Source organism: Pseudopipra pipra, chromosome 5, assembly GCF_036250125.1.
Source record: "Pseudopipra pipra isolate bDixPip1 chromosome 5, bDixPip1.hap1, whole genome shotgun sequence".
NCBI lineage: Eukaryota > Metazoa > Chordata > Aves > Passeriformes > Pipridae > Pseudopipra > Pseudopipra pipra.
In genome coordinates, this window is record NC_087553.1 from 26,580,838 (window position 1) to 26,596,891 (window position 16,054).

General features: G+C 39.1%; 1 protein-coding gene across 11 annotated transcripts in view; it reads right to left on the bottom strand.

Moving 5' to 3' along the window:
• Nucleotides 1-15,816, bottom strand: part of ATF7IP (activating transcription factor 7 interacting protein) — an 88,544-nt gene extending 72,728 nt beyond the window's left edge. For 3 of the 11 annotated variants that reach the window (XM_064655220.1, XM_064655218.1, XM_064655217.1), the window contains exon 1: nucleotides 15,397-15,487. The gene's annotated coding sequence lies outside the window, so the exon portion shown is untranslated. The other 8 variants (XM_064655228.1, XM_064655216.1, XM_064655221.1 and 5 more) reach the window with 7 other exon arrangements.
• Nucleotides 15,817-16,054: the final 238 nt, after the last annotated feature.

Consider the following 16,054-nt stretch of genomic DNA (forward strand, 5'->3'; position numbering starts at 1 on the left):
AATGAGCTAACTACAAACCGTGACTCATTTGGCCCATGTTATTGGCATGCACCATTTTTCTCTGCCATATCAATGCAGAAGTTTAGTTTTCTCTATTACCATTACATTCTCCCTCCTCAATATCAACCAGTTACAGTTCTCTTTCCTAGTGTATTTACTCAACTGGCCTTAATTCATGCCATTTCAGAATGGCTCCAATACTTTTAGTCCCAACCATTGCATTTTAAGCTCTAATAATCTACCTGCCTACTTTGCTCTTCTGCCTTTTTATTCTCTTTTATTAATCTCATTTTCCTTCAACCAGAACAGGCTGTCTACTTCCAGTTCCACATCCCTTTCTTGAGCTGCTGTCTGCCTTCAAGTGGCCATGTTTTGTTGGCCTGTTCATGCATCTCCAATTATTTCCTTTCTCTAGTTCAGACACCTTCCTTATCCGGTAATTTTCTTCTACCATTTCCCCTTTCCAGAATGCCACCCTGTACCTACCTTGACTTGTAAAACAGAAGCAACGCAAATACATTTGTGCAGAACCAGCACATCTGCGCCATGCAGCCATTTCATGCACTACATGCATAACCACAGTAGAGCATATTATGTAATTAGCAATACAGTAATTTTGTTAGAATTTGCTGCTGTAAGGGGGTAGAACAGATAAATATCTTTATCTATTTCCCTATTTACAAAAACAACTTTTTAAAATGTACATATATGCACTTGAGAATGTATATTTATTCTAAAAGATACATGGACAACAGTTCAGCATCCAATACTTTCAACAGCTTTGTAATCTCAAAAAGAAGAGAATTAAAACTACAACCAAGATAATGAAAATCCTTCATAACACCATGAAGCCAAAAAACCACAGCTGGTGGGTTCGACTTTGTTAATTAATTCTGCACCCTTTTCAGGGCTAAGCTCTCAGTATTGCTAAGCCTCCATGTGCATCAACTGGTGTCACTACAGAGACAGAAATAACACAGTAGCAAAACGGTAGAGGTTTGAACCAAGCAAAAGCAATAATATTATCAACAGAAACTACGTACTCAAATTTCTAATATTTTTTAACGTATTTAGTTTTACTAAAGTAAACATTTTGCAGTAAGTTCTCGTTAACATTCCGCTAACAAAGGCAACCCAAAAATAATTAGTCAGAACAAATGTCTTCTGAGCTTCCCAGAAAATGCCATGTATATTTAAATTTAATTCTTGGCATTGTGCCAAAGTGGGGGGGTGGGCACCTAAGTGGAAAAATAATTTCAAAGGCCTCTAAACCATTAATGCAGAAAATGAGTTGCTTCTCTTACCTGGCAAGAAGATGGCACGTGCAAAATGAGCTTCCTTCTCTGAGTAAGCCACTGACATGCAGCTCATTTGCATAAAGTATTATCTACAAGTAGATTCCCAGGTCGGCCATCTTGATCTAAGATCTTGTTTTGTTTACATAGCAGCATGAGTACTGTTTTTTAGCCAGCTTGAGCTACAGCTAGTATACCTGTCGGCTTGTAGCCTACATCTGCTTGTTACAGCCTGCTGGAATTCCTACTTCTCCACACAAGTAGCTGAATGTGTCAGGAGTGCCCCTGCAGCTCACTGAGCATGCCACAGCCTCCAAGGATACTACTGCAACTGCAAGTGCCTCCAGTGTTCTCTTTGTACTGCCTTCCGTGCTGCCAACTATTAGCGCTGCAGCAACTATGTGCAGTGAAGTACCTCCTCCCACATACCACACGGTAGTACCAACAAACATCGATTTATTACAGCCCAGCACAAGATACCACACTGAAAAAAGAACGCTGAAATTTCCTCAGTATTTTCACTTACTAGCAATCTAATTACACCTAGGTTCCTTTGTACATATTTTCACATTCATCAGTGCTGCTCTTTCGGTCCGGAAACCACAGTGCCCCTGCAATCCGTGTGAAGGAGAAGTCCATGACACATGTTAGCTGCTGCCGGCATGGATCCAGACTGCAGTTACAGCTAGCTGGCGCCAGTAAAATTTACATAAAGGGGCCTCATTTCAAGACTATACTGCAGCCCGATACTGCTTAGCAAAGCCTTCTCCTCCCCCTTCGCCCCCTCCCCACCCCCATGAGACTACTATGGGTTCTAGAATATATCCTCTAGTTATTTGCTTAATTATAATCCAGATCTGTGTCAAAAGTCAAGTGCTTGTCTTATTGTTCATATAAATGAAAACTGACAACAGCCTCTGCAAAAGAAATTCCACCTTGAAGCCTGTTCCTAGTAGGATACTACACACTGTTCACAGTGGTTCTATTGTAATTGAAATAACACGGGAAAAATAGGTATGCATAATGCCTGGAACCAGCTCTCCTTAGCCTGGTACTTCCAGTATTTCACAGACTACCACCAACAAATAAAGAGTAAAAAAGATCCATTTTTAGCCTCATGCTAAAAATGGTAACATGTCTGGCCATTTCATTTGTTGTTTCCACTATACATTTAATTTTTCATTACTAGGCAGATAAAGGATAAAAAAAAATATCCAGAGCTTTATCTTTTCAAGTACCTCTAAGGTACAGTAACAGGTAGAGGCAGAAACTTATAGATTTCAGCCTCATTCTGACTTCAAATACTTAATTTCTTAATTCATACCTTTAGTCAAAGTCCAATTACATTAATAAATTAATTATATTTTACAAAGGCTTATTCTGAAAGTCATTGTACTGTTTTTAGGGGGAAAAAAAGAAGCCAGGCTTTAAGTGTACATATGTAAAGGATGAATCATTTGCCAATACCTTTTTGTCCTCATGTGCTGCCTTATAAGAATTCTTAGAGCACAAAACAACTCAATGCAAATAAACGTACTATTTATTATATTAGCTGTAAACAGGAATTTGTGAAACCCTAAATAAAATCAAGTTTGGCTAGCTACACATCTAGCAATGTGCAGCTGTAGCTGCAGCCTAGCACCATTTAGTGGAAAAGCTAAGTGATGGAGACAGCGATGCTTGTCAATTTGAGCAGGACAAAGGCAGAGCACCTCAGGACCAGAAGAGGCTGCTTTACACCCCGGGCTTCTTCTAGTTCCTGTCATTGTTCCTCTGTAGAATGCCAACAGTGTCAATGCTATATATAGTTGAATTATATATCCCATTTTCTGCTGCAAGCATAATTTGCTGTACGGCTGGTTCTAGATTATTAGAGCATAATACAATTTGCTTATCTGCAATGTAAAAAAGATACTAATTTTGTATCTGAAAGTATTTGGTAATGTGAATTACTCTTCACTGGTTGTTACAATTCATCCTTGCCTTTGTATCCAAAAACCTAAATTGACGTGTAAGGGAGAAATAATTATTTTTCCAAAATGACTGTCACATTAAAATGACAGTCACTAACATCTTTTATGTCACATGTATCTTTTGACTTGCTTTACTTTCAAACTGATTTGTGTATGTTAGCACATTTAAATGCTGTGCAGAATGTCTTTCAGTGATGCTGCTGTCATTTGCAGAACGAATCATCAGATTAACACCCTCTGAGCTTAAAAATATAGGACACCAATGCCGCTTTATAAAAAGACAATGAAAAAAACTCCTTGGATTTCCCAAATACAGCCGTGTACCCACCCTCCCCCTCCCGCCCTCCCCAGCTCTACAGCCTTGTGCACAAATACCAGAATAATAGTATGATTCTCAACACAGTAAAACAGACACTGCAAAATAAGAGCCTTGAAGCATTTTCCGTTCTGGGCTCCAGTCTGCTATGGGAAATCCACGCCAGAGCTTGCCGGCAGCCCCGCGGGCGAGCTCTTCATCCGCAGTTTGTGGGAAGCACCACCCCGCTTCCAGAACGTTCCTGCAGAGTCACTCCCTCCCCCCTCCCTGCGCCTTCCTCCCTCTCGCACTACTGGCTATGACAAAGCTCGCTTTCAAACGCAAAACGTTTTCACAAAGAGGAGGAGCAATCGGTTTAGGAGTTAGAAACGCACCGACTCGGTTACACAAGCAGCGGCAGCCTCTGCCTGCGATGCACAGCGCTGGCAGCCAACCCCGAGTACAAAAAAGATAGGGACCCTCCAGCAGCCTCCAAAAGCAGGGAATCTGGGGGGAGGAGGGGAGTGGGGGGGGTGGGTGGAGTGGGTGCAGGTGTTTTATTTTTGTTTGTTGGTTCGTTTGATTTTTTTCCGTTTGTTTGGTTGGGGGTTTTTTGTTTTGGTTTTGTTCGTTTTTGGGGGGGCAGGAAAGGGATGTGGTTTGGTTGGTCGATTGGTTTTTATAATTTAAGAGATTAAACTACAGCGTACTCAATCATATTCTCCAGTGACTGTCACTACAGAAAAAACCAAAATGTGTCTGCCTTTCCCATTTTTCCTCATACAGTCACTGGAAACATCTAAGTACTTTTATGATTTTGCCTTCTCAAAGCCAGTTAACAGGGCTCTTCCTCCAATATGCACACAATTTTCTACTCTCGAATCAAAATGACCTTAAAAAGCACATGTGTCAGTCAAAAGTAATAAAGCCGGTTGTGTTCAAAATAACTGCTATTAACACTATGGGTTCAATAGGTACTTAACAAAAATAACATCCTCAAATTTTAAATATCAGCTGATTCATTTCAAAATAGGGAAGTAGAGGAAAAAAGTGATATAAAGTGATTTCCCTAATTCAGACAATTTTAGCTATTAAAGCATTCAATTGACAAAGTTTGTCTAAAATAAAAAGGAAAAACATCCCCCACAAACCCAAGCATGATTTAGTCTGTCACTAATATCTTGACCTAAAAAAAGTCAAAACAACAAAAAAACCCAGAAAAACAACAAAAACCACCCACCACAAAACAACTGAAACGCACAAAACTGAATTATTAAATTATTCATATAACAGTCAGCTAAGACTTTAGTAACTCTCAGAGTCTTCTCACACTGGTGTTTGAAAGGCACAGAAAATTATATACATTTCTGAAGTAGAGAACTGTTGATCAACATATTATCTTAGCCAATGTGGTTTATTTCAACATATTTTACAGCAGAAGCCCTGTATCAGCACAATAAACAGGGAAGGCGGGAAAGGGGGGAGGGAGGGCCAACAATAGTTGTATCCACTTTTCTACTTCAGAAAAGGGGTGAGAAAAAGTGTCTAAACTGGGTAACTTCCAAGCAGTAGCAGAGTCTAATGTTGTACTCCCTTTCTTCTAGAAAGGGCAAATAGTCAGTTTGATTCCTTATCAATATTTTGCTCACTTAAATTTACATTAAGTATTTTGTTATTTACTAAACAAAGACTGAAAAGCTGACAGATCTCAACCTGAAAACCAAGATAATGGAAGAAAGAAAAAAAATTATCCTTACTATTCCTTCAAAGACAGTACACACTTGAAAAAACTTACTAAAGTTTACAGTTAAAAATAAAGGTTCAATTCAATTGTATAATAATAGTCATAACATGATTAAGGTTCCAAACAGTTCTTAAACCATTTATTTCTAATACCTAAAGAACCAACCGAGTCAGCTATTTCAAAGTGATTTACATACATTAAACAGTATTGCATTCATTCAGCAGTCCATTCCAGTTCGTTTAGAATCCTGCCTGAAATTGTTTGCTCCCCAAATTTCTACCAAAACAGAAGATGCAGCTGTGCAAATTGAGACAATTCTGAGTTTTAAGAGGAACGTAAAAAATAAGCCGTATTAGAATGGTTCCAAGCAAGTATGATTTAGCAATGAAAAACTATCCAAATAGTTGGCGCACAATGAATTTTCTTATAAGCAAGTGCAGCATGTGCAAAAAAGAAAAAAACTAAAAAATTCTGTACACTCCAGAATAAACTATTGTTTTTCTCTTTGAAAGTGACATTATTTGAGACTGCTGTCCTATTAGGAACTGGTTTACTCCTGAAAGCCTATTATTCAAGTTCACCTATGAACAGTACAAAGCTAAGTGTTCTAGAACATGTAGACATAAGAACACTGAACACAGTCTGACAATGCATCTCTCATTAAAAATGTATAGAGATCAATTCAATTGAAACCATTAATTCATTATACATAACTATATCTAATTCAAATTGTGAATATCTAATCTACGTATTTAATAAAAGCTTTTTTTTAGCATCCACTGAAGTGGCCTGTTCCCATGAACGTAAAACTGTGGTTTTTGTTTTCTTTTTGACTACTAAAACCCAAACTATTAACATTGTGGAAGGGAACAGACAAGATATTATGCTTTCAGCTACTAGTACTACCATAAAGCAAGCATTACAGGGTATTTAGAGTTCTGGAAGGGAGAATGTGTTTCATATGCAGAACAGGTTTAAAAACCTACCATAGTTTATGCATTCCGACACCTACTTTAGGAAAGAAAAAAGAAAATCAACCAAAAAACCTCAAAACCCAATCCACACCACCTACCCAGCTCACACAACAAAAAGCTACAGCTTCCTGCTGAGCCAGTCATTTTGTACAGCACTCCCAAAAAATGGAACTGTTTTCAAAATGGCCTTTTAAAAAGTAAAGGAAACCAAAACCAAAGGGAAGGGAAAATACTGAGAACGAGAGCTTTCCTCTGAACTCTGGCAATCTCTCCATGCCTTTTCTGTAAAATGGGACTAAGCTTATTCATCTCACAGAAGAAAAACATGGGCAACAAAAAGGGCACTAAAACAATTGTAAGGAGGACATGGTCTGAACGTGTAGCATTTTACTTAAATACAATACACATGAAGAACCACTCTTTACAATGAATGTCAAAAATATGATATTTTTCATGTTTCCATTAAAGAGAGGAAAAACCCCATAATCAACAGAGCAAACAGCACTTGACAATTTTTACATGGTTGTCTTCTTTAAAAAAACGCAAACAACCAACCAGAAAGCTCAACCTCCAAAAAACCAACAAACCGCCACAAGATGTGTATGGTAAAGTGTGTTTTAAACATAAAACTTCATCCCCCTTAGTGATTGCAAAGTAGTTCAGTGATCTCATAAAGAATGAATTGTTTCTGTTTGCTTCAAACAATCTGATGTATTAACATCTGGAATTAATCAACAACAATAACTGACTAAAAACCACACGAATACAAACTTCAGTAACCATTTATAAGGCTGGGGTCAGGATGACTTGAATCAGAATATCTTGCAAAAAACCAGAAAGATTATTGTTTGAGGCATGGGAAGAAGGAGATTTCACTATATTACTAATCTGCATTTAGTAGATGAGGTGAATGCATGGCAAAACTTCACATTTCATCAAGATAAATGTATTCAGTCACGATTTGCGGTCTGAATTTTCAGACGTTTTAAAGTACCCAAATGTTCCCAGGATCTAAACTATCTTACCCAATCAAGAAAAGCCACTACGAACTAAAATCTGCCTTAAACCCACTAAGCAAAGTTCCACTAGCAATAAAAGTAGTAAAACTATCTATCTGCTTACCCATTTCATCATCACCTGCGACCACACATTCACATACTTGTTACTTATCTCTTAAAGAAAGAAAATCTGATGGTCAATTACTTAAAAATTTACTGTTAGCTGAAGTCAGCAATCAACCTGAGCTTAAAAATTCTGTATTTTATTGACTTTTTAAATTTCTTTTTATCAAATGCATGTGGTAAACATGGAGCAAACATGTCTCCAGAGAACTTGATGTGCACTGTCTGCCCAGAATACTTGATTTCTTCATAAACAGTGTGTTGCTTTTATTTGTAGAAGATCATTTATGGACATAGATATTTCAAAACTAATTTAACTACTTAGTACTTTGTTGTAGATGATACTAAAAGCACCAAATTAATGTGCGAAAATTCTGATGAAGGACTAAATTTTTAATAGACTGACTTTCACATCCTTGGCACAAAGTTCAACTTCAGCCAGGAAAATAATATAAGCTACACTCATATGAGTTATCCAGCTCTTCTGCTGCTCCTGACATGGTTCTGGAGAACTTAAAATAACTCCCTATTTAATTGCTTTCAGTTTATGCAGCTCAAGAACCTGTAAAGACCTTAACTAGGTTTAAGACACAGAACAAGAAAACAAGAGAGTTCTAAGGAAAATGTCTTACTTCTGCTTCTCTTCTGTTGTCCCCCTCCCCAGTGGAAAAAAACCCTGGGCATTGCTTTTCTCCTACCTTCATCTCCCTGGACGCTGACTCTGCCTTTTAATGAGTGTCCAGGATGACAGATAGGTAGGCCACCAAGCAGTACCACACAGAGAAATACACTAACTAGACCACGTGAAACCACTAGCATTTTGAAACTCAGATTTCAATGGAATTAAACAAAAGAAATTAAACAATGATTTACCTCAAAATTTCAATTTTATAATTTGTAGCAATTCTGAAAAATTTCTACTTGTTCTTGAGTAGTTCATAATTGCTACCTGCAAAACAGTTAGCATCTACATAATCATTGCTATTTCAATGTATTTACACAGGCTTTGTAGTTATTTATCACTGGAAAAGTTACATGTTGGGAATATGATAATCAAATGAAAATCTAACCACTTGGTTACAAAAATTTAATGACATTTGTAAAGAGTTTATTTTACGTTTTAGTTAAAAAGTCTGAGGCAAGCTTTTGAAAAACGCACAGAATGAAATGAAAGCTATTCTGACCTGGTAAGAAAGTAAGCCAAAAAGAAATAATTTGATTAGTACGACATACAGATATGACCTTAGATCTGTCCTGTCCCATGTGATCTGTCCTTTAACTGAGACAAGAGATCTGTGAATTAATTCAGTGAGAGAGGGGAGGGAAGGGTATATTATACAGCTTAGAATTAGATAATTTTGCCTGACCAAAATTTGAAATTGTTTCTTAGCAAAGCAGAGCTGGTGCTCACCTCTAAGGTTTGGAGCACGTGATGCCACCAGCTCTGCTCATTTGCATACAGTCAAGTTAAACTGCTGCAGTGAAGACACTCTGTCAGCCATTCTGAAACTGCACTGTCTCAGCTGCACTGAAAATGAGACTAAGATGGCTGCAATGTACACTCAAGACCTGCCACTCAGTGACGACTCAGCAGTGAATAAAACATTTATAAAGCAAAGCACCTCCCTCTTTACCACACTGCAACAAACTGCACAGGCGGGGTCGGGGTGTGTGTGTTTGTGCAGGCAGAGGAATGGTTTCTTTGACAGGCAGGAAGTGATTAATGCACAGCTGCAACGCTGCAGCTACTCAGCACAACTGGTAAAGAGAAAACTAAACCAAAAACCATCGAGAGGCAGCCCTTCTGGGTCTATGATCCTGGATTTGCAACATGTACTTCAACTCCCTTCCAACTCCAAGGCAGTTCAGGATCCATGTCACATATTAACAGTCAAAGTTACAGAGCCAGATCATGCATAGAACTGACAAACATTAGGGAATACTTTTCAAGAGCAGGCTCATTTCAGATTTAAAAGAAGAAAAAAAAAGAAACTGATCTGTACCTTCTTACAGCCCGACCTACTTCAAAATATTCTGTAATATTAGTTGCCCAATAAAACAGTTTTACTTGGGGAAGAAAAAAGGAAGTTCACTTTATAAGAAAGCTAGCAAAAAACCCCAGGAACATTCCAGAACTTCAGTGCCCACAGAAATCAAGTACTGAATTCTTTATGAATGACTCAGCATGTTGTTGTGTAAGTTTTTCAAAGAACAGTCATATCTAGAATCACTTCAGGAATTTTGCTGGAATCTTGTTGCAAAAGAGTAGTTCCTGAAGAGTAGGTTTGAGAACCTATGGGGGTGACAAAGGCGTTGTCAAAACAAACACAATTTTAACGCAAAGAGAATTAAACACAATTTCTGCTCTAAATCTGTTCATTAAGAATTAAACACAAAACAGGTTCTGCCCTAAATCTGTTTATTGACACCAGTCATGTGCTCTTGTCCAGAAACAGTGGATCAGTTCTGGAGGGAGCTCCTCTATATTTGCTTCACTTTTCTACTAACTCCAAATATGTCTACTTTAGCATAAACAAAATAACTGCAAGAGCACATGGGGCGATTCTGAAGGAAATTAATGCTGAATTGTACCTAACCTTCTACCAAAAAATTGTCTTTGTGATCCAAAATTAGCCCAACTCCACTCCCTCCCAAAAAAGTAGAACATGCCCTCCAACCGCTTTGTTTTATGAAAATGTTTAAACTTACGTAACTGTGCGTGTCTGTTGCCAGCTGTAGCTGGTTATTTCAGGACTGATTAATCATGCCAGCAGTAGTTGTCTGATGTACTCGTCAACACCACAGTTAGTATTTCAAACTTAAAAATGGTAAAATACACCATCTGGCTTTTCTTTTTGGTCTTGTATTAGCATGATTTGCAATACAAGAAAGAGCACGTGCCACATAAAAGACAGCTACATTGATAATTTTTGTGTCTGATAGTACTGTTCAGATTTAGAAAACCAAATTAAAATACAATTGATGTTCAAATGCCCAAAAGAGAGATCTCTCAAAAAAACCAAGTTTGTGTGCACTGGAGAACAAACTCATTTCAATTAATCTAAAATTACTCATTACACTGAAGCTTTTCTTCACTAAGACCTATTACTAAATCAAAAATCAAGTTTACAACAAATTCAAAAGAAACATTTTCTATTAGCCAGTTATAACCCCATGTTGCTTATTCTGAACCTCATACATACCATAGCTTAAACTTATAGGAATTTACAATAATTTATAACTTTTCAAAATTCAATATTATTAATATTCCATGTGTAGGACAAATATATACTTTGATTTTCACACTAGCAATGTTTTAAATAGAAGAAAATCCTATGTTTAGTACACCTACAAAATTCCTAGATCAAAAGGTGAATTCTGACCCCCAGTCCTAGAATTTCAGGAATATCACCAAAAACCTAGGGAGGCTATAATCTGGAACCCAAGAGTTGCACTTGTACAACATTGTGTTCTCTTAACATTGAGGCTTGGAGCTCAATCTATGGAAACTCAATTACATAAATAGGTTTTGAATGGGCAAAACTACTCAGTAAAATATTTCAGAGAACTCTTTCACTGAGCCAGAGAAAAACAAAAAGCCATGTCACAGTCTACTTGCTATAAACATCTTGCCTTGTCAGAAAGCTTCATGAACATGCAGTTAACATTAAGCGGACAAATCAGTTCTTAGACTGATGAAGTTTGGTGAGGAGAGACTATTATTTGAAAGCATCTGAACTGAAGTCTCAAAAGACCAGCCGTTGAAACCCTCCTTTATCTACACAAGCCAGTAAGCTGACATCCAGAAACATCTCAGCTCTCACTTAGAACTTCAAGAACTTCACAAAAACTACCTAAAGTACTGGTGGGAAAAAAGAGTCCATGATGATCATGAGGCAAGGAATATGAAAGTTCAGAAAGTCAAGTCTGCACAACATTTGAGGACTTTTCATAATTCCAGGCCCCTTGACAGTAGGACCAATAAAGGCAATTTTCAATGTACAGACTGCAGTCAGCAATTAGATATGTTTATGTGCCTAAACACATTTTTGAAAGAAGTAATGAATTAGAATGCAACATCATTTTATAATTACTTCATGGAAACTGCATTAAGTTGGAGGCAAAGCTAGAAGAAACTTTCTTTCATGCCAGGTTTTGGCCTGTTCGAGGTTTGAGATTTTTTACCATAACATCTCTTTAAACTACTGTGAAATGAAAGATGATGCTTAGGACAGCACAAAATAACAGAGCAAACACACGACTTATTTTAACCGCTACCTGACATATCCACAGTCATATAATTAATTAAACATGTATTAAGTACATGAATTTACTTAAGAGCATTTTCAGAAATTGGATCTAGAAGAGAAAAATACTTTTCCTGTGTTAAAAAAACCCAAGTTACACATATCAAACTAGCTCTATTAGTTTACTAAATATTTCAGAAAATACAGTATTGAAAAAAAATTACTAATACATCAGGTGATTTGATGTTTGTTCATAGAAAAAATTAAGATCTATTAATTCATAAGTCCAGGTTTTAGTAATTTATAATATGCACAGATCAAAATAAAAGAAAGAGCCTTTTATTTTCCCCTTAAGATATTCATAACTCCCAAAGGAACGTAAAGGGCATTTATACTGTACACATACATATACACAGTGTTGTGAATTCCTTCACAGTGATATGATGGAAGTTGACATACAAATGAGGATCAGGCATTTATTTAATACTGTATAGTTACTACTATGCCTTCAGCTACACCACCAAGGAATCTTTATTTTCAAAAAACAAAAAAAAACAAAAGGGGGGGAGGAACAGAACAGGGGCAGACTTGCTGTGAAATATACTGGCAGTTTTAAAAAGTATACATCAGTGGTACTATACAAGATAGGGAGTGAACAATGGAACTAATGAATCCACATTTCCTACAAATTTAAAAATGTCGTCTTGCTACTTTTTATGCAGGTTGTCACTGGTGCCTTACCACACTGGGCAAGTGAGTGCAGGTCCACAGCTAGTCTGAAGCTGCCTGCTGATGTGACAGATTCCATACTGCTTTGACAGACAGTACCTATGTCCTGACTGACAGCAAGTTATCCCCCCAAAACAACACGTAACTGCCAAGTTCCCTTACTGGCGACAATGGTAGCCTCTCCTCACCCCAGCTGTTCTCACAAAATTTGCAGGAATTAATTGATACTTACTACTCCTTATATTTACTGAAAACCAACGAGTCTTTCAAGACTTAGCAAGGACAGCACAACTGACAATCAATGATCACAATACAGGAAAACACCAAATGGAGAGCAAATGGAAAAAAATGCATTCAGCTTGCAAACTATTAAGTAAGAGGAACGTACTGGTAAACTATCCTCTGGCCTTCCTTTTTACATTTCATGAATAAACTTGAGATTTTCGGCATAAAAATAGTTTCTGACAACTAAGTCCAGCTAAACTTCATAAATGATTATACTATTAAAATCATCCAGATGGGGAGAAAAGTGATTTTTCTTCTTGTTTTGAAAAGAAAATATAGTATCTGGTTTAGTCCACTACTTTTCACTGTGGAAATATTTCTGGTTTTTAACAGAAAAAAATGCACAAACACAATAAAAATGATGATTTAGTTACTAAGTAAGAATCAGTTAATAACTGATAACAATAACAGGATTTTCCAATTTGTTTAACATGTAAACTGTTTGCACCAGATACTCTGAAATCAGTATTTAAAATTAAGCTATTTTTACCCATAGGTCATTGAGTCTCTTCACTGGCAAAATCACCTCCTATGCTGGTAGGAAAGCATTTGCCCATTGTCTTTTATGTCCCAAATGGAAGCATTAGTAAAGGAGCCTTTACAGAAAAACTAACATACTAGACTTAATGTTTATCTTCTAAATACGTGAAATGAGCACACCAATACAAGCCAAAGCAGGAGGTACCAGGAAACATGACAAAGTATGGCATGCATTTGTATCTGTTGGAATCAGCATCTTCTGGAACTTTGTAATGGATAGGAAATAAGAAGAGTTCTCGCAATTAAAGCATCAAAATGACAATTTAAATTAATGCATATAATTACTGTATTCTTCTATGAATCAATTCTGGTACAACTGGTTTCAAACCTACACAAGATCCAAGACAGTCTTGCTAAATTAATTGATACAGAAAAATACAGTACTGTTCCACATTATCACAGGAAACATCAGTTCAGCACTGCTACATTTGGTAGCAAGGTTGCAGCTGATCAAAAGCCTTCTACTTCACGAAATGTATATTAAGTTTTCTGAACTAAGAACATAATAATAATCCGAAATTCTTAGTACAGTTCCTTTCCAGATTATATGTACATAGGAACTGGACTTGGTACTTTTGCAATATACAAAATAATAATTTTTTAAAAATATATTTTAAAAATACTAAAAAAACCCAGTTATCTTAACTGCCATACTTGCGGAATAAATAGTGGGTGTAGTTGCCACGATTTATGAACTGCACAAATCCTCATTCAGTTGTTAGTGAATTGATTTTATGATTGGCCTGACAACAACCGTTAGCCCTGTTTCTTAGATCTGAAACCAAGAAATTACCTACCCAAGATGACGTATCAAATGGCACTGGTTTTTGTGTTTGTTTTTTTCCCCCAAGGAACTCTTAATATCTGAAGGAATACTCTCCTTCATACCTTCCTGTAGAACTGCAAAAACCAGTATCCAGTAAGAAAAACACACTTACTTCTTACATTGATATTTGAGGTTTGTGTACAGTTCATATTTAACTTATTAATTGCAGATTTAAGCAGATGTTAACTATGTCCTTCATGCTTTCAGTTTTAAAAACCTACATATAAAGTAAATATTTGTAACTGTGATAACTGCAAGTATATCAAACTAGTGTATCAGTTAACGGCCTAAAATATATTTTAACTTGCAAAAGACAGACAAACAGCATGCTTGTAGAATATTCTGATCTTGTAGATGCAAATTCCAGTACATTTATTAATAATATATTGCATTTACTTGTATAATTTAGGATATTGAAGAAACATATCTGTTAATATGCTCTCATTAGCACATCAGATACGCTGTCTAGATGTACATGTCTCATTATCCTATGACTGCATGGAGTCTGCAGTTTTAAGCTCATTGACTGCTCCCTAGAACAGCAGAGCTGTTCACCCCTTCATTTTAGCAAATGCTTTTCCATCAACAATTCCAATTTTTCCAACAAGTCTATGTGCATTAAGGGTCACAGTGACATCACATTACATAAATTTATTTCAAGATTACTGTTAAACAACAAAACATCCTAATGTCGGCACTTCCGACATCTGTCAGATATCAGGAGATCCAGTAAAAGGAGGATTCACCTGCTAAAAGAACAAACCGCTCGAGGACAGAGCTACACCTCTAACAGGCCCTGGAATTAAAAGTGCAAAACTCTAAACCATGAAGAGTTTCAGTATTTTCAATGTTTACATTTAAAAAAGATTAGTGGTTCAAATGTACCTTCTTTACACAAACACGCGTCTCAAACTGGTGTCGCCATGTTGTTTGATGTGGGCGGCCATGACACTTTGATGAGCTGCTTGGGCCTTGTTTAGTGGTGACATCATACGAATGAGGCCCAGCTGGGCCTTCTGTTTGTTCCCTCACTGAAATGCTCTGTTTTCCAGTGAATGAGTGCGCCCGTATGCCGCAGGAACTGTGCACTGCAGGCCATCATTGTAGGAACACCACCAACGGTTTCCCCTCGTTGCTTCCACAACCCACGTGCTGCGTCATGCCTGTGCGGGCATTCCTTGGTGCCACACGGGACCCCCTTGGCCACGCCACCCCAATTCCAACATGGAGTGAGGAAAGGCTGTCGAGGCGCCGGGCGCACCCCTGTCCCACCCAAACACGCGCCGCCACCTCGCCTCGCCCGGGGCGCGCGAGGCGGATCGCGCCCAGTACCGTCGGTGCCCGGTGCGCGCCCCCGCCGGACCCACCTGTGCTCGCGCCTCCGCCGCCGCCGCGCGCGCGAGAGCAGCGGCAACGCACATGCGCGCCGCCGCCGCTGCACTGGAGCCGGGTCACGTGCTCCCATGCAGGCGCGTGTACAGAGCTGCAACCCCACGGCGCATGCGCGCTGCTGCTGCCGCCGCTGCCGCCGCGCCGCGGGGCACCGAGTGCTGCAGCTGCCCTGCCCTGCCCAGCCCGGCCCCCGCGCCCTGGGTGCGCCCGCGCGGTACCTGCGCCCTCGCGTCTCGCGGCAGCTCCTGCCCCAGCGCCCAGCGGCCGCCGCCGCCGCTCCCGCCTGCCCGCTGCCGCCGTGGATTCAAACTCGGAACCCGCTCCGGGCGCCAACGCCGCCTCCCGCGTCGCACGCGCCGGGCCGCTATGCAAATGAGCCCCGTGTCCCCTCCCATCTCCCGACTGGCCCCGCCCCCTTCGAGGGCACAGGGGCCGGCAGTGGGGAGCTGACTCGGAACCGGCCAATCACAGAGCCGGCCATCTTGGCGACATGCAAATGAGCCGCCGGGATATTTAAATAAGGCGGTGGCCCCGCCCCTTGGCGGACGTCGTGGACTATTAGGCGCAATGAGACGCTGGGGCGCGCTACGGCTGCGGCCGCCAGAGGGCGCTGCGGCAGGCCCGGGGGGCGGT